Below are 20032 nucleotides of genomic sequence, written 5' to 3'. Positions count from 1 at the left end.
GGCGGGAGAGAGAGTGACAGAGACAGAGGGAGAGAGAGACAGGCACAGAGACAGAGAAAGCGAGAGAGTGACAGAGACATAGAGGGAGAGAGAGAGTGTGCAGTTGTGCCTGTTTCTCCCATCAGTCCCCAGACTCTGCTGTAGGTAGTGTGGTAGGGGGCTGACGAGATCTGCTTCTCATTACAGCATAGGAGGGGCTTTAGAGAGGATTCTAATGGCTGACTCCAGTCTTAACCCTGTCACTCCAAACATGCTCTGACACCCCTAACCACCAAGGCTGCTCTGAGCCTCCCAGTCGCACTCACACTCTACCATTAAATATGAAACAGCCCGTCACTGTCTCATGTCAGCCTGTTAGTGCCTGGCACTCTATTCATCAGAGCCGGAATGGAGGACCATGCAGGCTGATGTGGAGGCATTTATTAGAGCCGGGATGGAGGCCTCACCATGTGAGTGTGCTCTGAGCTGTATCGATCTTAATCCATGGTATAAAGGATCTGTCTGGGGTCTGTCCTGAGATTGTTTGAGTCCTTAGAGGATAAAATACAGTTCATTCCCTAAGGAATCCTGGGCCATTTAACCTTAAACACACTGTAATGACCAGAAGGTGTGTAGGAAGTCCCACTGTTTTCAGTGAAAATGGCTTCCTGTACACTCCTACTACAGAGAGAGGATATTTTCACAGTGGAAGCAGAAGTAGAGGAAAAATAAAAGGATGAAAGACGTGGAGTCCAGTAAGTGGAGGAAAGAGAGGAAGGAAGGAGCTGGTGTTTGTTTGTTGTGATATTTTCTCCCTTAGGGTTATGTTTCCTCAATTCAAACCATTTCAAATAGAGCACTTTAGTGATTCAACACAGCTTATTTGTTGCCGTGTTCCTCTCCAGCTGGTGGTTGAGAATTCCTGATGGCTGACTGAGTTAAATGCAACATTCACCTTAAGAGCTGAGGTCATAATGTGTGTATTTGCCCACCGCCTTACAGGATCTTTCTGACTGTTCTCTGGGGCTAACACACACTCAATGTGCGACAGGAGGAAAATAAGTCGATAGAACCGTCTCTCTTAGAGCAGATGCCAGTAAATCTGGCAGACTAAAATGTGTCTAGGGCTGGCGGGAGGCGTGTGTCTCCATTCACCACAGTAGAGTGTGGGTCAGAGGTGGGACATAGCTAATGACTACAGCATGTAATTAACCTACAGTACAGTCCCTTCCACAACTGATGAGAGGCATACTGTGTGTCCTCTCTGTCTGTATGTAGGTTTAGCTCTCAACATGCTGCGCTTCGATCAAAAGGCGCTGTGTTAGAATTGCTCTCTAACAAAGACTAAGGGTGGAAGTCAAAACGTAGTTAAGTCTATAAGTGCTTTAGGAGGGAGTACACTGCTATGTAGACTAATGGAGGAAGTGAAGTTGGGAGCTATGATTGGTCCATCAGGAGGGGGATTGGACTCAGACTGACTGAATTCCTTGGTTCCATAATGACAAGGTACCATACAAAGGACATACTGTTAGTTTTGAGGTGTGTGGAGGGGGAGGGGATATTCATGCTGTACCCCTCTCCTGTGTGGAGGGGGAAGGGGGGGGGGGGTTGTGGCAGGAGGGCAGGTAGACATTGGTGGTTGATTACACACTTTTCCTGCCTGTCAATCTCAATCCAGCTGCTCTGTTCTGAACCCTGTCTCACTCTCCCCTAACACACTGTACACACATTGCAGGCACGCACACACACGTTGGACCCCCGTTTTCATTCTCAGGAGGTAATTGATTGTTTTTTAATGTGTGTTCTGACAGCGTGAAAGGATAACACATGGGTCATATAAATCTCCTTCAGTCTACACCTCTTCTCCTCCATTTCTCACTATCTCTCACTTTCTCTCCCTCACTTTTTCTATACCCCTCCTCCCAAACTTTCTCCTTTTCCCAAACTCTCCCCCTCTCTCCCTTTCTACCTCATCCCACTGGGCACACGCTGGTTGAATCAACGCTGTTTCCACGTCATTTCAATGAAATTACCTTGAACCAACGTGGAATAGATGTTGAATTGACGTCTGTGCACAGTGGAATCTCTCTCCCTCACTCTATTTTTCTCCATTTCTCTCACCCTCTGTCTCTCTCCTCGTACCCTGCTGTGGGTCATCGTTTTTAGTGACTGACCCATCGTTAACCCTGTCACGTCTGACTCAAACAGAGACTCGTTTACTGCCCCGTCAAAACACCCCGTGGCTAGAGGAAAACAGATCAATCACAGCACACTTCAATGGCTCACCACTGCATTATCTAATAAACAGACATTCAAACCTCTCCCCTGATACCTAGGCAGCCTTTGGGTTGTAAAAATTCAATGTCATATTATTCAAAGTCTTTCGAACTGGTAATATAATATAGTAACTGATCTTAAAAGTGTCATGTCCATTTAATTCAGTGAATTGGCTCATTGTAAGTGGTCTAATGTCATTTGAGTCAGTTATGGTGCCTACTTTTCCCCTTACATTATGCAAGTCTTAGTTACTCTTGGATTATATCGGATATTTTTAACCAGTACCTTTAAAAACATATGTTGGTTTGTGTGTGTGTTTCACACCTGTCCGTCCAGCTTCAAACACTATGCCAGAAAGGTTTTTCTCAATGGATGTGCGTATTTTGGCTCCCTGAGAGATCCAGATCTGCTCTTCCGGACAGCCGGGCTCTGGGCCTGGGAAGAGAGTGCCCACTTCCTCCCATTGATTGTGTGGAGAATGGCCTTCCTTAAAGTGTGGGAGAACCAAGGAGGACAATAGCAGAGCAGGGGTTTTGACTAGGTAGTATACGGGAACTTTTTCGTGGCAGGTTAGGAGAACTTACGCAGCAGGTTAGGAGAACTAACATAGTAGGTTAGGAGCATTCGGTTGAGGTTAGGAAAATAGTTAAGGTTAGGGTTAGCTAAAATGCTCTCCTAACCTGCTACGAAAATCACTTCTGATCATAGCTGTACTCCATCTAGTCACAACCCAGAGCAGAATGGGCACAGGACTGGAGACCAGGATTTCTCTATACAAACATACCCTGACCCTTCAACTATTTCTGCTCTTGACTTGGCGAATGTTAGATGTCAGAAACCTCAATTATAAGTTCAGGAAAAACTCCTGGCCCTACGTCATAACTATACTCTCCCTCACATAAACACTGTAAAACGCATCAACTACCCCTTGACCCTTTAGCTGTGCGGTTTTGCTTCCTGTATTCTGTAACAGCCGTCCCAGTGAACTCCAAGCATTCTAACCATGTTCCCAGTGTGCCTCTGCCGTGTGGTGAACCACAGAGGGGCGTGTGGCAAGGGGTGCGTTCAGAGGGCGTGTGGCAAGGGGTGCGTTCAGCCAAAACGAGAGTGCTCCCACTGGCTCCAAACACCACATGGGAACCATCGAACAGAGAGTCTTATCACACACCAAGCAGCCACAGATACCAGGTCGCTAAGGTACATTCAGGATCACTGAACAGTTTGAAATGATTTTGATAGCTGCAAAAAGCCTGAACTGGAATGAACAGAAGCAGAGAAGTGTCATAACACAATGCAATAGCTTGTAGTGCTGATGTAAACAAAGCACCATGCAACCTGGTGAGATCTTGCCTGTAGAAAGCATTCTTTTAGCTCCTACATGTCAGACTTCAGTCTACATCTGACTGCATGGATCCATTTCCTCTCTCAGTCTAGAGGCTGATGGCTTGGAGTGGCAGGGTACAGGCCCCTTTTCCTGTCGACCCAAACAAAAGCCTATTCTCTAGGAGAGAGGGAGAAAGGTCTGAGGCCTCAAGCTGCTGCACAGTGGGAAACTGCATAAAGGTCACCAGCATGTCTTTGTGGGGAGGGTATGAACTGACAGACTTGAACTACTAAAGGCCAGATGGCATGATGTAGATTCAACAGAACTGAATGTAATGCGGCTGCTTTTGTGCCCATAGCAAATTAGTGAGCCTAAACCCAGGAGTTACCATTCAAGATAGGTAAACTAGGGGAGAGTGGGTTAAGTTTAGCATTTTTTTTAAATCTTCAAAAGTACATAAATCCAGCCTCCCCCTCCCGGCAACCAGAGAAAACCCCACCCCTTCCCTGTGGGCAGGGATAGCTGACCTAAATTGTAAATATAGAAAAAAGCAGTTGCCTGGTATTGAGTATGTGTCTTTTAAATCTTGGAATGTTCTCAAACCATTACTGTCCATAATATCGCTAAGGGTACAGATTCCACATTTGGACCATTGGGGTATGCAAAAGGCTGCCCTCCAGATCGCAAGGCGTTATTGTGAAATATTGGAGTATGGGCATGCATTGTTTTTCAAGTTTGTGCCCAAACAGAAATTGTGTGAGCAATAATAGGACCAAAGTGTCATTTATATTATTTAAGGAATATATCAGTAAAGACCACATCTTCCAGGGCAGTAGGAGACACCATATTTCTTTCCATACTCAGCCAGGGGGTGGAAGAATAATTTGTAAACCAATTTAGGATGGGAAGAAATGCTAGTGCTTGGAAATACAATTAAAAGTTTGGCACGGATAGTCCTCCTACGTCCTTCCCCCTTTGCAAGTTTGGCACGGATAGTCCTCCTACGTCCTTCCCCCTTTGCAAGTTTGGCACGGATAGTCCTCCTACGTCCTTCCCCCTTTGCAAGTTTGGCACGGATAGTCCTCCTACGTCCTTCCCCCTTTGCAAGTTTGGCACGGATAGTCCTCCTACGTCCTTCCCCCTTTGCAAGTCTGGCACGGATAGTCCTCCTACGTCCTTCCCCCTTTGCAAGTCTGGCACGGATAGTCCTCCTACGTCCTTCCCCCTTTGCAAGTCTGGCACGGATAGTCCTCCTACGTCCTTCCCCCTTTGCAGAGCCAGAGGGGGGAGACAAGAGAAGCATTGAACTACACAAATTCAGCTGTGGCAATATATTCATTTTTACGATAGATATTCTGCCGGTTAAAGTAACTGGGAAATTAGTCCATCCACTGAGGTCGAATTGAATTGATTTGGGCGTTCTGTTAAAGTTTCTGGCAATGGTTTTATCTAAGGAAGTAAATATATCTATTCCCAAATATTTCAAATGGAAATGATTGTAGAGAGTAGAAATGGAGTCCTGCATCGGGGTCTTGAGGCAGTAAGGCTGATTTTGTTTGAAATATTTTATAACTTAAGATGGAACTGAATTTGTTTACAATCTTTTGGGAGGGCTTGAGATACGTTGTCTAGATAAAGACATCGTCGGCATATAATGAGATGACATGAGAAGTAAAATTGAGATATTGCTGTAATTTCTTTTGATTGTCGAATTGCCTGGGGCAGGGGCCCCAAAGACAAAAATAGCACCTTGCTGGCTACTTTCTTGTTATAATGAACAGAACAGAGCAGGTATTGCCTGTTATTGCTATGGCTGAGGGATTGGCATATAGTATTTTAACCATATGAAATTGGAGCAAAGGTCCCATATGTTCAAAAACTGACCAAAGCTATGACCATTCTAATCTATCAGAAGCTTTTTTTACATTGAGAGATAGAACTGCCTAAGAAACTTTGGTTTCTGATGAATCATATACAATAAGTAATACATGACAGAGGTTATCTGAGGATAATAGTTTTTGAACAAACCCGCTTTTGTCCAGATGTATCAATTTAGGTAAGTAACGAGACAACAGAATCTGAAAATAGTTTAATATCTGTGTTAATCAAAGATAGGGGGTGATAGTGACAGCACTGGGTGGTGTCCTTAGCGTTCTTATTAAATTAAAGCTACATTTGTGCTGTATTTACATCCCTTCCAAATAAATCTTTGTGAATGGCGGTGTTAATCGTCAAAGTAATTGACCTAATTGGTTCCAACATTTTAAATAGACCTCGGGAGGAATATAGTACTCTAACAAAGATATCTACATATATTGTTGTGTGTCCCTGGAAATAAATCAGAATTCATGTAAACATTGCAGTTTTGAAAACACAGCTTGCTATTTTGGCACAACAACTTACTCTGGGTATGGGGTCAGTTCAGCCGCAGGACAGGGTAAGTTAAGCCGACCTACACATTTCTGTACTGAATTAAATATTACCATTATCTTTTTAAAACCATGTCCATCTTTATTTCCCAAACCCAATTCAGCACAATCACTTTGTATTTTAATCATTGAAAGCATCTTTTAACACAGGCTAACAGTTTGTATTTTAAAAGAAACTTAACATAGGAAAGGCCCTGCCCATTTGCTCATATTTTTATTGGCTCAACCATTGACTCAACTTACCTCATGGCCATTGGCTCAAACATGTTCACAATATTAGCCCACACAGCTACAAGGATGCACTTTCATTCTAGGATTAGGACTTTGTTTGAAGCTTATAGAGACACCAACGGATGTATAGAACACTCTTTCCTAGAAACAAGGGTGGCCCAACTTACCCTCCCCTAAACTAAAGACCTGAATGAGTCGGAAACTATTATCGTGAAAGTTGAAATTACTCAAAATGTCACACCCTGATCTGTTTCACCTGTCCTTGTGCTTGTCTCCACCCTCTTCAGGTGTCACCCATCTTCCCCATTATCCCCTGGGAATTTATTTGCCTGTGCCAGTTTGGTCAAGTCATCCAGCGTGTTACGCTGGGCTCCTGCTTGATCCTGGTTTGCAGTTGTTGTTTTTTGGGCTAGTCCTCCTGGTTTTGACACTTGACTCTGAACCTGCCTGCCCTGACCATACTGCCTGCCCTGACCATACTGCCTGGCCTGACCATACTGCCTGGCCTGACCATACTGCCTGGCCTGACGATACTGCCTGGCCTGACCATACTGCCTGGCCTGACCATACTGCCTGGCCTGATCGAGCCTGCCGGTCACTCCGTACCTCCTGGACTCTGACCTTGTTATGATCTTTTGCCTGTCCATGACCATTCTCTTGCCTCCCCCTTGGATACTAATAAATATAAGAGACTTGAACCGTCTGCATCTGGGTCTCGCCCTGTTCCTTTATAGAAAGTAACCAATTAAGCAACTTAAGTTCAAATGTATTTAGAATGTGTTTTTTACATCAAAACAGATGTCACCTAAAACAGCAAGCAGCAAGCAATGCAGATGTAGAAGCACAGTGGCTAGGAAAAACTCCATAGAAAGGCAGGAACCTAGAGAAGAACCAGGCTCTGAGGGGTGGCCAGTCCTCTTCTGGCTGTGCCGGGTGGAGATTATAAGAGTACATGGCAATTAAGGCCAGATGGTTCTTCAAGATGTTCATAGATGACCAGCAGGTTCAAATAATCAAAGGTTGTAGAGGGTCAGCACCCTCTACAGTTAAAGCCATTTACTACCATAACTGTTGATTAAGTGAATAAACCACTGACTTGTTGAGAACACCATTTCTAAGGAAACCAATAAGTTATTTACTTGTGATTAAGAGCATTAACAGCATGTGGATAGTTGCCATATCGCCAAAACAAATAGTTTATTCTAAAAATCAAGAAAAATCATAGTTTATTGCAACTATCTAAACAACTCAATGTTATATGGCCACATTAAATCTTAAGATAATGAATTTAATGAACCATGTAATGCTTAGTCCCTTGAACTTGTCCTCTAGTGTGACACATGATTCTCAAATATATATTTTTATTCATTAGTTACTTCTGAAACTATTATTCCAGGAAATCAAACACTTGCATTTCAATTGAAAAACATGTCCTTGTATGTGAACCAAGTGTCTTGCCATTAAAACCTCTCTTGGGTACGTGAGACGTTAGCGTCCCACCTCTTCAACAGCCAGTGAAACTGCTGGGCGCCATATTCAAATACAGAAATACTCATTATAAAAATTCAGAAAACAAAACCTATTTGACATAGGTTTAAAGATGAACTTCTTGTGAATCCAACCACGGTGTCAGATTTAAAAAATGCTTTACGGCGAAAGCATACCTTACGATTATTTGAGAACATAGACCAGCAGACAAATCATTACAAACAGTAATCAGCCAAGTAGAAGAGTTACACAAGTCAGAAATAGAGATAAAATTAATCCCTTACCTTTGATGATCTTCATATGGTTGCACTCAGCAGACATTCATTTACTCAATAAATGTTCCTTTTGTTCGATAAAGTCTCTTTATATCCAAAAACCTCAGTTTTGTTCGCGTGTTTTCTTCAGTAATCCACAGGCTCAAACGCAGTCAAAACAGGCAGACAGAAAAATCAAAATTGTATCCATAAAGTTCATAGAAACATGTCAAAAGATGTTTATATTCAATCCTCAGGTTGTTTTTAGCCTAAATAATCGCTAATATTTCAACTGGACAATAACGTCATCAATATGAAAGGTAAACAAGAAAGGCACGCACGCATGAAAAAGCTCTGTGACACTTTAGGGTCCACTCATTCAGACCTACTTCCTCATTTATCAGAATACAAGCCTGAAACAATTTCTAAAGACTGATGACATCTAGTGGAAGGCATAGGAACTGCAATTTGATACTGTCAATGGATACTGTAATGGCATTGAAAAGAAAACTACAAAACCACAAACAAAAAAACTTCCCAAATGGATTTTATTCAGGTTTTCACCTGCCAAATCAGTTCTGTTATACTCACAGACACTATCTTAACAGTTTTGGAAACTTGAGTGTTTTCTATCCAAATCTACCAGTTATATGCATATTACATCTTCTGGGCCCGAGAAGCAGGCAGTTTAATTTGGGCATGCTTTTCATCCAAAATTTTGAATGCTGCCCCCTACCCTAGAGAAGTTTTAAGTTGTGTAAGAATGTCATTTCTGTTAACCTAGAAAAAAAAGCAATGCGCTTATGTCACCTGCCTCATGCATAACAATTTTAGCATTTTGTCCAAGAACGCATTTTTCTTTTTATCAGCGTCACACATAGGACATTATCACCCCGATGGACAAAACACTTGCAATCATTGATGCTGCTTTAAGTTTGACAACTGAAAAAATACTTCCAATCAGTTCTAAATATCAGTAATGGATCCTCATTAACAGATTTAAAGTTAAAGTACACATTACAATTAAAGGGACCTGTATTGTTATTTCACTACCTCCCAGAGTAGGGAGTGGAAAATGACATGCCTGCTGCTTCAATGGATGAGGTAGGTGTTTCTTACAAGCTGACTAGACCGGTCACATTGCATAAAATAAATGTACACATACAATACCAGTCAAGTTACCTACTCATTCAAGGGTTTTTGTTTTTACAATGTAGAAAAAGTATTCCAAGAATGACATTCCATTTTAGCTTTTCAGGTGTGCATTGTGAGATACTGTACTGCCAGGAACAAGCATTTCGCTACACCTGCTAAATGTGTATGCAACCCCCACAATTTGAAGTCTAAAAGGGCCTCATAAGTTAATGGCTTCCATTCCCCAGAGTGACAGCCATTTGCTCTGGTACAGCATACCAATAATTATTTATACATCTCATTGTCCCTGTTGGAAATCTCAGGCTACATGGTAAGTTAAAGTAATAGTTTACTCTAAGGGCTAAGAAACGGACCCTTTTTCACTGACAGAGTGCAATACTTTGCTAAGTATGTTTCTAATAAAGCTTACCAAGCTGTGCACCAGCAATGTCTTCTGTACATCATTGCAAGAGAACCCTCCCCTGCACAGTAGTGCCCAAATGCTTGAGTAATTCAAACAGAATTGTGTCACACCAAGTGGACATTACTGTAGTGAACAAAATCGGAACTATTTGGAAATTTGAGTAGACTTGGGACTATTGTTCCTTGAAATAAACTGTAAGAACTACAAGAGCAGGTGAAGGGAATTTTATTAATTAGGTGCCTTCACAACCTTAATGAGAACAGTCACACCAGTGGACAGTTGTAACATCAGGTTCAACATTAAGACAACAAAATGATGCATGACTTCACTCATGATTGAAGCTTTTAGTAATATCACAAGCTACCCAATTTAAGTTATTAATTTGCCATCATGAGAAAGGTTGTTAAGTCAACTACCCAGGTACAGAAGAGCAGGACATTAACCCAGAATCCTTCACACCCCAGCTTTGATCTGGCTGTTGGGTGGGAGGGGCTTGCCCAGGTGGGTTCCAACAGTCAGGCTGAACTTTTTGGCTGCATGCTTCTCCTGGATATCCTCTTTAAGCCCCGCCCACCATCAAAGCTGTCTGAGGGGGTGAAGGAGAGCGGAGTTTCTCCCAGAAGCCCTTCCAGCCGTGTGCGCCATGCCTCCAACATACTGCAGCAAGCCTCAGATGGGATGTGGGGTGGAGCCCAGAAGATCTGAGGAGCCAGAACCTGGAAGCCAAAGTAGTGCAGGATGCCATTCTACAGGGGAAGATAATTAACTGGTTAGTAAACATGCTCAAGGTGAATAAACATGAATTGTCCAATGAAGCAATCCTCCCATCATTGAAATGATCACTTGCCAATCTGGAATTGAAATGCTTGTAATAAAAGCAGACGTCAAGTGGGGATAACATTATGCTACAGCAGTCAACATGCCGGTAGTGTCAGCCAAGCCTAACATACCTGCAGTGGCCACAGGGTGACATTCACGTCTCCATTGATGCCATTGGCACTGAACATTGACTCATGAGATCCAGTGGTGAAAGACAGCATGGCTTTCTTGTCCTGGAGGAAGACAGGGAAACAACCAGGTGAATGATAGAGGGACCAAAGAATAGGAGCAACTATTTGAAGTTTAACAGCGACTACGTGCGATCGTCTCCCTTACCTTGAAGATGCCCTGGCTGTACCGCTTCTCTGAGGTGTATGCAAACCCCAGTGTGAGGACCCGGTCCATCCAGCCCTTCATGATGGCAGGAACAGTGAACCAGTACATGGGGAACTGGGACAGAAAATGGCAGACACTAGTCAACCTGGAATGGGTGCATTTCAACCACCAGCCAAAAAGTAAAGCAGTCATTGTAAGAGCTGAAGGTTCTACACTATTAATAGGCCAAAGCCAATTTTCTTACGACATTTAACAGTACTGCTGGAGAGCTTACCTGGAATACGACAACCGCCGCTTCAGAGAGTTTGCGGTGTTCCTCAGTGATGTCAGCAGAGAGTCTCCTCTCTGTACTGGAAGTGTTCAGCATCCTTCACCTCCCCTGGGAAAGAGGGACAGAACCAGTCAAGGTTAAAAATAAAACATGATCATTCACTACTGTAAATTAAGAAACTTAGGGTTCAGACTTACCAGTGACATCAGCAGTAGCAGAGGCTTTGAACTTCATGGCATAGAGGTCAGACACCTCCACCTTACAGCCCTGCGATGTCAGAACTTTCACAGCCGCGTCTTTGGCTGCAGCATTAAACGACCCAGCACTCTGGTGGGCGTACACGATCAGTATCTTCTCAGCTGCAACACCACAGATAAGCCACACAAACACTTAAACAAGCAAAGTATTGTAGTCAGACAATGCTTTTCTTACTCAAATGAGAACTACAGTAGTTTCTCTAGCATAAAGACAAAGTCAAAATGGGACCCAGTCTGGAACACACAAAATAATTTAAGACTGTTCACAAACTCTCACCCATTTTAGTGCTGTCTGCTGTGTTAAGGGTAAAGCTGGTTTGGATGGAAACTAGCACATACTAACAGAGGGCTGAGATGGCTGCTTTTATACTGCTCTCCTGCACCAAACATATCATCTCACACAGCTGCCTGTCAATCAGAAATCAAGCTAATCATCTGTATGTCAATCAATCAATCAATCAGTCTGTCGTCTCTCTCTCTCCTTCTCCCCCTCTCTCATGTTCACACACTATTATATAGTCAACCTGCCAACTGCTTAGCCAATGTACTATTGTGATGAACACAAGTGAAACTAATCCCAGTTTTGGACAGTGTTTCTTATTGCTGGTGAAACATGCCAAGTAGTGTTGAAGCTATTCTGGACAATATTTGTATCCTGTGGTGCAGGCCAATGTGGGACCCCTGTCCAAGCCCAACCAAGCGTGTGTACGTGCATGTGTACGTGTACAGGTGTGTGTGAGCTTACATTACTTGCATGCTGGCGTCAATGTGTGTTTGCGTGTGTTGCGTATAACATGGCTATAGGCACTGTGCAGATGCGGTTGAGTAGCTCTGTGCTGTAGTTCTGTTAGACTTCCCCTCTCCAGGCACTGGTGTCTCGTTGAACTGACTCACGGGTTGGGGTCTCATGAAAAGGAACCCTGTCCAAACGGGCATCAAAGCTAGCCTCGGAAACACACACGTACACGTACACACACACACACACCAACCCGGTCCCCACAGGGGTACTAAGTAACAACTGCTACACATTATTACATGGGTATGCATGCATGCAAACACAGCATGCACCAGAACATTTGTGAGACAGTTTGTCACCCCATTCTCTCCTTATCTTTTGTTTGCATGACATCAGAATCACCTTTATTCGCCAAGTACATTTACACATACCTGGAAGTTGCCTTAGTGAGAAGGTGCTGCCAGCAATAGATATACAAACAGAATACAAACACAAGTCCACATAGACATCATGCAGATACAGTGGTGTAAAGAATCTAAGAAAAAATCTTTAAAGTTCTACTTAAGTCATTTTTGGGGGTATCTGTACTTTACTACTTATAACTTTTACCCCACTACATTTAAAAATATATATATGCAGTATCAATCAAAAGTTTGGACACACCTACTCATTCAAGGGATTTTCTTTACTTTTACTATTTTCTACATTGTAGAATAATAGCGAAGACATCAAAACTATGAAATAACACATATAGAATCATGTAGTAACCAAAGAAGTTAAGTAGTCACCCTTTGCCTTGATGACAGTTTTGCACACTGTTGGCATTCTCTCAACCAGCTTCATGAGGTAGTCACCTGCAATGCATTTCAATTAACAGGTGTGCTTTCCTTCTTAATGCGCTTGAGCCAATCAGTTGTGTTGTGACATGGTAGGAGTGGTATACAGAAGATAGCCCTATTTGGTAAAATGCCAAGTCCATATTATGGCAAGAACAGCTCAAATAAACATAACGACATGAAGGTCAGTCAGTCCGGAAAATGTCAATAACGTTTAACGTTTCTTCCGGATGCAGTCGCAAAAACCATCAAGCACTATGACGAAACTGTCTCTCCAAAATCTCCAATTTGAACTCATCAGACCAAAGGACAGATTTCCACCGGTCTAATGTTTATTGCTCGTGTTGCTTGGCCCAAGAAAGTCTCTTCTTTTTATTGGTGTCCTTTAGTAGTGGCTTCTTTGCAGCAAATCGACCATGAAGGCCTGATTCACGCAGTCTCCTCTGAACAGTTGATGTTGAGATGTGTCTGTTGCTTGAACTCTGTGAAGCATTTATTTGGGCTGCAATTTCTGAGGCAGAGGTAACTCTGGGTCTTCCTTTCCTGTGGCGGTCCTCATGAGAGCCAGTTTTATCATAGCGCTTGATGGTTTTTGCGACTGCACTTGAAGAAACGTTCAAAGTTCTTGAAATTTTCCGTATTGACTGACCTTCATGTCTTAAAGTAATGATGGACTGTCATTTCTCTTAACTTATTTGAGCTCTTCTTGCTATAATATGGACTTGGTCTTTTACCAAATAGGGCTATATTCTGTATACCACCCCTACCTTGTCACAATACAACTGATTGGCTCAATCAGTTGTATTGTGAAGGAAAGAAATTCCACAAATTTAACAAATTAACAAGGCACGCCTGTTAATTGAAATGCATTCCAGGTGACTACCTTATGATGCTGGTTGAGAGAAAGCCAAGAGTGTGCAAAGCTGTCATCAAGGCAAAGGGTGGCTACTTTGAAGAATCTCAAATATAAAATAGATTTAGATTTGTTTGACACTTTTTTGGTTACTACATGATTCCATATGTGTTATTTCATAGTTATTCTACAATGTAGAAAATAATTTTTTTAAATAAAGTAAAACCCTTGAATGAGTAGGTGTGTCCAAACTTTTGACTGGTACTGTACATGTTATTTAATAATTGAATCCAAAACTGCTCATGGGCGTCTGCATAGCCCATGATCTTTGACAGCCATGAGTTCACATTTATTAATGTTAAGATATAGACAAGATGCTTTGGAAAAGGATTGTATCACATTGATCGATATGGGAATGTGGTTTGCGTCTTTCAGAAAAAGTGTAGTATCGTCAGCCAGCTGGCTTATAATCATTTATTTACCAGCTATGGAAATACCTTGTACAGGACTATTATTTAAATAATTTGGAAGAAGGTGGGTGATTAATATAAACATATACGGAGAGATAGGACAACCTTGCCTAAATCCTCTCTTTAACTCAAATCTAGGGGAGGTGCCATGTTTCAGTTTGATAGAGCTGTTACCATTTGTATAGAGTCTTAATAGCCTTACAGAAAAAATCCCCAAAGCCACATTTCTCAAGGGAGTGGAAGAGGAACTGATGCTCTACTGTGTCAAATGCTTTATAGAAATCTAAGAATAATATGAAGCTATCCTCGGTTATTAGGTCTGAGTAGTCAAGAATGTCTAATACTAGTCTGATATTGTTATAAATGTATCTGTTCCTCATATAGCCAGACTGTGTTTCATCAATGATTGCATCCAGGACTTTTTAAATTATTTTTGCAAGTAGTAAGGCTAATATCTTATAGCCATTATTAAGAAGACAAATTGGATGCCAGTTATCGATGAGCAGCACTTATTTTTTAGGCTTAGGTGTCAGTGTTATGACTCATTGTAAGAGGGAGAACATTGTTTTTAATAGTCTATAAAAAATACTTCAAGTAGGAAGGGAGCAACTTGTTCAGAAAATAATTTGTAAAATTCTGACGTAATTCCATCAACACCCTGGGATTTACTGTTCTTTAGATGTTTGATAGTATCTATAATCTCTTCAATTTTGATGGGTTCATCACACAGTTTAGATTCTGTATCACTGATAGTGAACATTATTCCGTGAGTCAAAAAACATATCTGTGGATTCCTGATGGAACGTAGATGTAATGGGTGTGTGTCGGTGGCAGGGAAGTCAGGCGCAGGAAAACGAACTTGGTATAAACAGAGTCGTTTAATAAGTGCTCATAAAACTCCAAAAACCAAAATATACAAAAAATAATATAAGTGGGTACAAAACCCGTCGCACACCGACACATGACTTGCACATAACATACAATAAAACAATCTCCGACAAGGACATGAGGGGAAACAGAGGGTTAAATACACAACATGTAATTGATGGGATTGGAACCAGGTGTGAATGAAGACAAGACAAAACCAATGGAAAATTAAAAATTGATCAGTGATTGTAACGCTCGTCGTTAGGAGAAAGAGAGGAGGACCAAGATGCAGCGTAGTGAGTAGTCATATTCCTTTTAATGAAAACCGAATACTCGAACAAAACAACAAAGTAACGATAAACGAGAATAACACAAAACGAAACAGTCCTGTCTGGTGACATACACAGAGACACAGGAAACAGGAACAATCACCCACAACCCACAAAGACAAAACAGGCTACATAAATACGGCTCCCAATCAGAGACAACGACTAACACCTGCCTCTGATTGAGAACCATATCAGGCCAAACACATAGAAACAGACAAACTAGACATACACTATAGAATGCCCACTCATATCATACCCTGACCAAACAAAACATAGAAACATACAACGCAAACTATGGTCAGGGCGTGACAGTACCCCCCCCCCCCCCCCCAAGGTGCGGACTCCGGCCGCAAAACCTAAACCTATAGGGGAGGGTCTGGGTGGGCATCTGTCCGCGGTGGCGGCTCTGGCGCGGGACGTGGACCCCACTCCACCATAGTCATTGCCCGCTTCAGTGGCCTCTTTAGAGCGGCGACCCTCGCTGCCGACCTTGGACTGGGAACCCTAATAAAGGGCCCCACTGAACTGAGGAGCGCCTCTGGACTGAGGAGCGCCTCTGGACTGAGGAGCGCCTCTGGACTGAGGAGCGCCTCTGGACTGAGGGGCAGCTCCGGACTGAGGGGCAGCTCCGGACTGAGGGGAAGCTCCGGACTGAGGGGCAGCTCCGGACTGAAGGGCAGCTCCGGACTGAGGGGCTGCTCCGGACTGAAAGGCTGCTCCGGACTGAGGGGCAGCTCCGGACTGAGGGGCAGCTCCGGACTGAGGGGCAGCTCCGGACTGAAGGGCAGCTCCGGACTGAAGGGCAGCTCAGGACTGAAGGGCAGCTCCGGACTGAAGGGCAGTTCCGGCGGCTCAGGCGCCTCCGGACTGAAGGGCAGCTCCGGACTGAAGGGCAGCTCCGGACTGAAGGGCAGCTCCGGCGGCCCAGGCGCCTCTGGACTGACGGGCGGCTCAGGCGCCTCTGGACTGAAGGGCGGCTCAGGCGCCTCTGGACTGAAGGGCGGCTCAGGCGGCTCCTGACTGAAGGGCGGCTCAGGCGGCTCCTGACTGAAGGGCGGCTCAGGCGGCTCCTGACTGAAGGGCGGCTCAGGCGGCTCCTGACTGAAGGGCTGCTCAGGCGGCTCCTGACTGAAGGGCGGCTCAGGCGGCTCAGGACAGACAGGCGGCTCAGGCGGCTCAGGACAGACGGGCGGCTCAGGCGGCTCAGGACAGACGGGCGGCTCAGGCGACTCAGGACAGACGGACGGCTCAGGCGGCGCTGGACAGGAGGGCGGCTCAGGCGGCTCAGGACTGAAGGGCGGCTCAGGCGGCTCAGGACAGACAGGCGGCTCAGGCGGCTCAGGCGGCTCAGGACAGACGGGCGGCTCAGGCGGCTCAGGACAGACGGGCGGCTCAGGCGGCTCAGGACAGACGGACGGCTCAGGCGGCGCTGGACAGGAGGGCGGCTCAGGCGGCTCAGGACAGACGGGCGGCTCAGGTGGCTCAGGACAGACGGGCGGCTCAGGCGGCTCAGGACAGAAGGGTGGCTCAGGCGGCTCAGGACAGACGGGCGGCTCAGGCGGCTCAGGACAGATGGGCGGCTCAGGTGGCTCAGGACAGACGGGCGGCTCAGGCGGCTCAGGACAGACGGACGGCTCAGGCGGCGCTGGACAGGAGGGCGGCTCAGGCGGCGCTAGACAGGAGGGTGGCTCAAGCCTGCCGAGGCGCACTGTAGGCCTGGTGCGTGGTGCCAGAACTGGTGGTACCGGGCTGGGGACACGCACCTCAGGGCGAGTGCGGGGAGGAGGAACAGGGCATACTGGACCCTGGAGGCGCACTGTAGGCCTGGTGCGTGGTGCCGGAACTGGTGGTACCGGGCTGGGAACACGCACCTCAGGGCGAGTGCGGGGAGGAGGAACAGGGCATACTGGACCCTGGAGGCGCACTGTAGGCCTGGTGTGTGGTGCTGGAACTGGAGGCCTGGTACGTGGAGGAGGCACCGGATAGACCGGACCGTGGAGGCGCACTGCAGGTCTCGAGCACCGAGCCTGCCCAACCCTACCTGGCTGAATGCTCCCCGTAGCCATGCCAGTGTGGCGAGGTGGAATAGGCCGCACTGGGCTGTGCTGGCGAACCGAGGACACCATGCGTAGGGCTGGTGCCATGTACCCCGGCCCGAGGAGACGCACTGGAGACCAGATGCGTAGAGCCGGCTTCATGGCACCTGGCTCGATGCCCACTCTAGCCCGGCCGATACGAGGCGCTGCTATGTACCGCACCGGGCTATGCACACGTACTGGAGACACCATGCGCATCTCCGCATAACACGGTGCCTGCCCGGACCCTCTCTCTCCACGGTAAGCACGGGGAGTTGGCTCAGGTCTCCTACCTGACTTAGCCACACTCCCCGTGTGGCCACCCCCCAAGACATTTTTGGGGCTGCCTCTCGGACTTCCTTGATCGCCGTGCCAACTCCATTCGCCGGTATCCCTCCTCGCACTGCTCCAGAGAATCCCAGGCGGGCTCCGGCACTCTCCCTGGGTCGACCGACCACCTTTATATCTCGTCCCATGTTGTCACCTCCTCCAGATAGCGCTGCTCCTTACCACACTGCTTGGTCCTTTGGTGGTGGGTGATTCTGTAATGGCTGTCTTCCTCCTCCTCTGACGAGGAGGAGTACTAAGGATCGGAGGACCAATGCGCAGCGTGGTACGTGTTCATGCTCTTTATTAAAACAATCGAACACTGAAACAAAACAATAAACGACACGTGAAATAACCAACCGAAACAGTTCCGTGTGGAACACACAGACACAGAAAATAAACACCCACGAAACACAGGTGGAAAAAGGCTACCTAAGTATGATTCTCAATCAGAGACAACTAACGACAACAGCCTCTGATTGAGAATCATACCAGGCCAAACGCAAAAACCAACATAGAAAAACGAACATAGATGACCCACCCAACTCACGCCCTGACCATACTAAAACAAAGAAATAACAAAAGAACTAAGGTCAGAACGTGACAGTGATGGCTAGGTCGGTGACGTCGACCGCTGAACACCGACCGAACAAGGACAGGGACCGACTTCGCGGAAGTAGTGACAGTAGAGCAAAACAGTTTCCTGTAAAAATTGCTACAGTATTTGCCAATTCATTTTTGGTCATCGGTATTAACACCATCCATGTTTAACTTATGGATAGTGTTATTTGTAGAGTAAAATTTCTGAAGTCTAAAGAAATAGGATTAATTCTCTTCTCCCTCCTCAAGCGATTTTTCCTAGATGTAATAAAAACTCCTTCTGCTTTTAATCTATCTATATTATCCAGTTTATTTTGTAACTCAATCAGTTCCATCTTCTCCTCCCCCGAGAGGCCGGCTGGGAACCTCTGAGAAAGGGAAGTTATCTTAATGATCACCTTTTCCTCCTCAGCTCTTCTGGTCAAGATTACTACCATATTTTCTAAGGTATTTGGACACCTCAAATTTAAAGAGCTCCCAGTTCTTGCAATAAGATTTTTCTTCACAAGCCCTTTCCCAAAAGTGTGAGAGCAGAGCTTTAATCTCGAACTTAACTATATCATTATTTATTAACAAGCTATTTAGCTTCCAGTACGATGCGCTACCAAGGTTAGTATCAGGGGTAAATATTTTGATATCAATGTAAATGTCCCTATGGTTGTGAGGGGAGTAGTACAAATATTTGTAGTAACACACTCACTATCAATACATTTGGATATAAGCCAAACATCTATTCTGATATCGTTAGCTAGTCCATACATGGCTATATCCTTTGTAGACGTAGTGCTTCCTGCTGAAAGATTAGTCATTTCCTTGGTTACTGCCAATTAAAGGCCCTTTCAGGCAACCTGATTGGCTAAAATGCCTCACGTGCCGTGCAGCACCTCTTTGTTTGAAAATATCTCCCAGGAAGAATCGACGTAAAGACAAAATGAGAAAATCTCGAAGAATATACCTACAGTATGTGAATAAAAATAGGCGATCTCAGTTAGCCAATGCGAGAAAAGCAGTGAATGAAATTAACATTTTGCCTGATCCGCCGATCGAGGCATTGGCAGTAAAGGTAGAGGAGGGAAAGGAGGTATCCCGCAGCAGAGCGTTAAGACGCAACTAGTTGAGATGAAGATGACAAATTAGTTGAGATGAAGATGACAACTAGCAGCGATCAACCAGACAGCAGCCAGTCAACAGTGGCTTTTATTCCACATGTAAATTCCACAATAAACCAACTTGTACATGATTTGATTTGCCCTAAGTGTCTACTAAACACTCAACTGAAAATCACCATAGACTTCACCAACCAGATAAAATGTGCAGACTGTAAAGGTGATCGTGATGCATTTAGGAGGAGTGTTTACACTTCATCCAGGCTGCAGGAGTGCTCCAGGGGAGATGTGGCATTTGATATAAACGTGAGGATGGTTCTTCTAGCCCACGAACATGGACTTGGTTATGCAGCTAAGAAAATAACCAAAGTCCCAGGGATTCATATCAGAGACATGAGAGGAGAATGACAGGTGAATAAAAAGGAAGAGTGGCCCATTGTTGCCAGGTGACTTGCTATGTATAGATATTTATTTCCTTGCTCCAGCAAATGTTTTCAAATTTAGTAAAACAGAGTGATAGGAAAACATAACTCTACAATGAGACTGACACATAGGCCTAGTGTCATAGGGCTGTAGCCTAATGTGATTCGTGAGAAATTAACATTACATA

General features: G+C 44.8%; 2 long non-coding RNA genes and 1 pseudogene across 2 annotated transcripts; 1 reads left to right on the top strand and 2 right to left on the bottom strand.

The window, feature by feature from the left end:
- Positions 1–4000: 4000 nt before the first annotated feature.
- On the bottom strand, positions 4001–6536 carry LOC139538743 (uncharacterized). The gene is made up of 2 exons (XR_011667794.1): positions 6253–6536; positions 4001–4847 (listed from the first exon to the last, which is right to left on the bottom strand). It is a non-coding gene; the product is annotated as an uncharacterized lncRNA (long non-coding RNA).
- Positions 4872–6930, top strand: LOC139538745 (uncharacterized). Its single transcript, XR_011667795.1, has 3 exons — positions 4872–5636; positions 5944–6017; positions 6528–6930. It is a non-coding gene; the product is annotated as an uncharacterized lncRNA (long non-coding RNA).
- Positions 6931–9749: 2819 nt separating this feature from the next.
- Positions 9750–11577, bottom strand: LOC139538742 (NAD(P)H dehydrogenase [quinone] 1-like; annotated as a pseudogene).
- Positions 11578–20032: the final 8455 nt, after the last annotated feature.

Source organism: Salvelinus alpinus, chromosome 14 (genome assembly GCF_045679555.1).
Source record: "Salvelinus alpinus chromosome 14, SLU_Salpinus.1, whole genome shotgun sequence".
Lineage (NCBI taxonomy): Eukaryota > Metazoa > Chordata > Actinopteri > Salmoniformes > Salmonidae > Salvelinus > Salvelinus alpinus.
The sequence above is the reverse complement of the archived record's forward strand: the minus strand, read 5'-3'. Positions and strand labels throughout refer to the sequence as shown.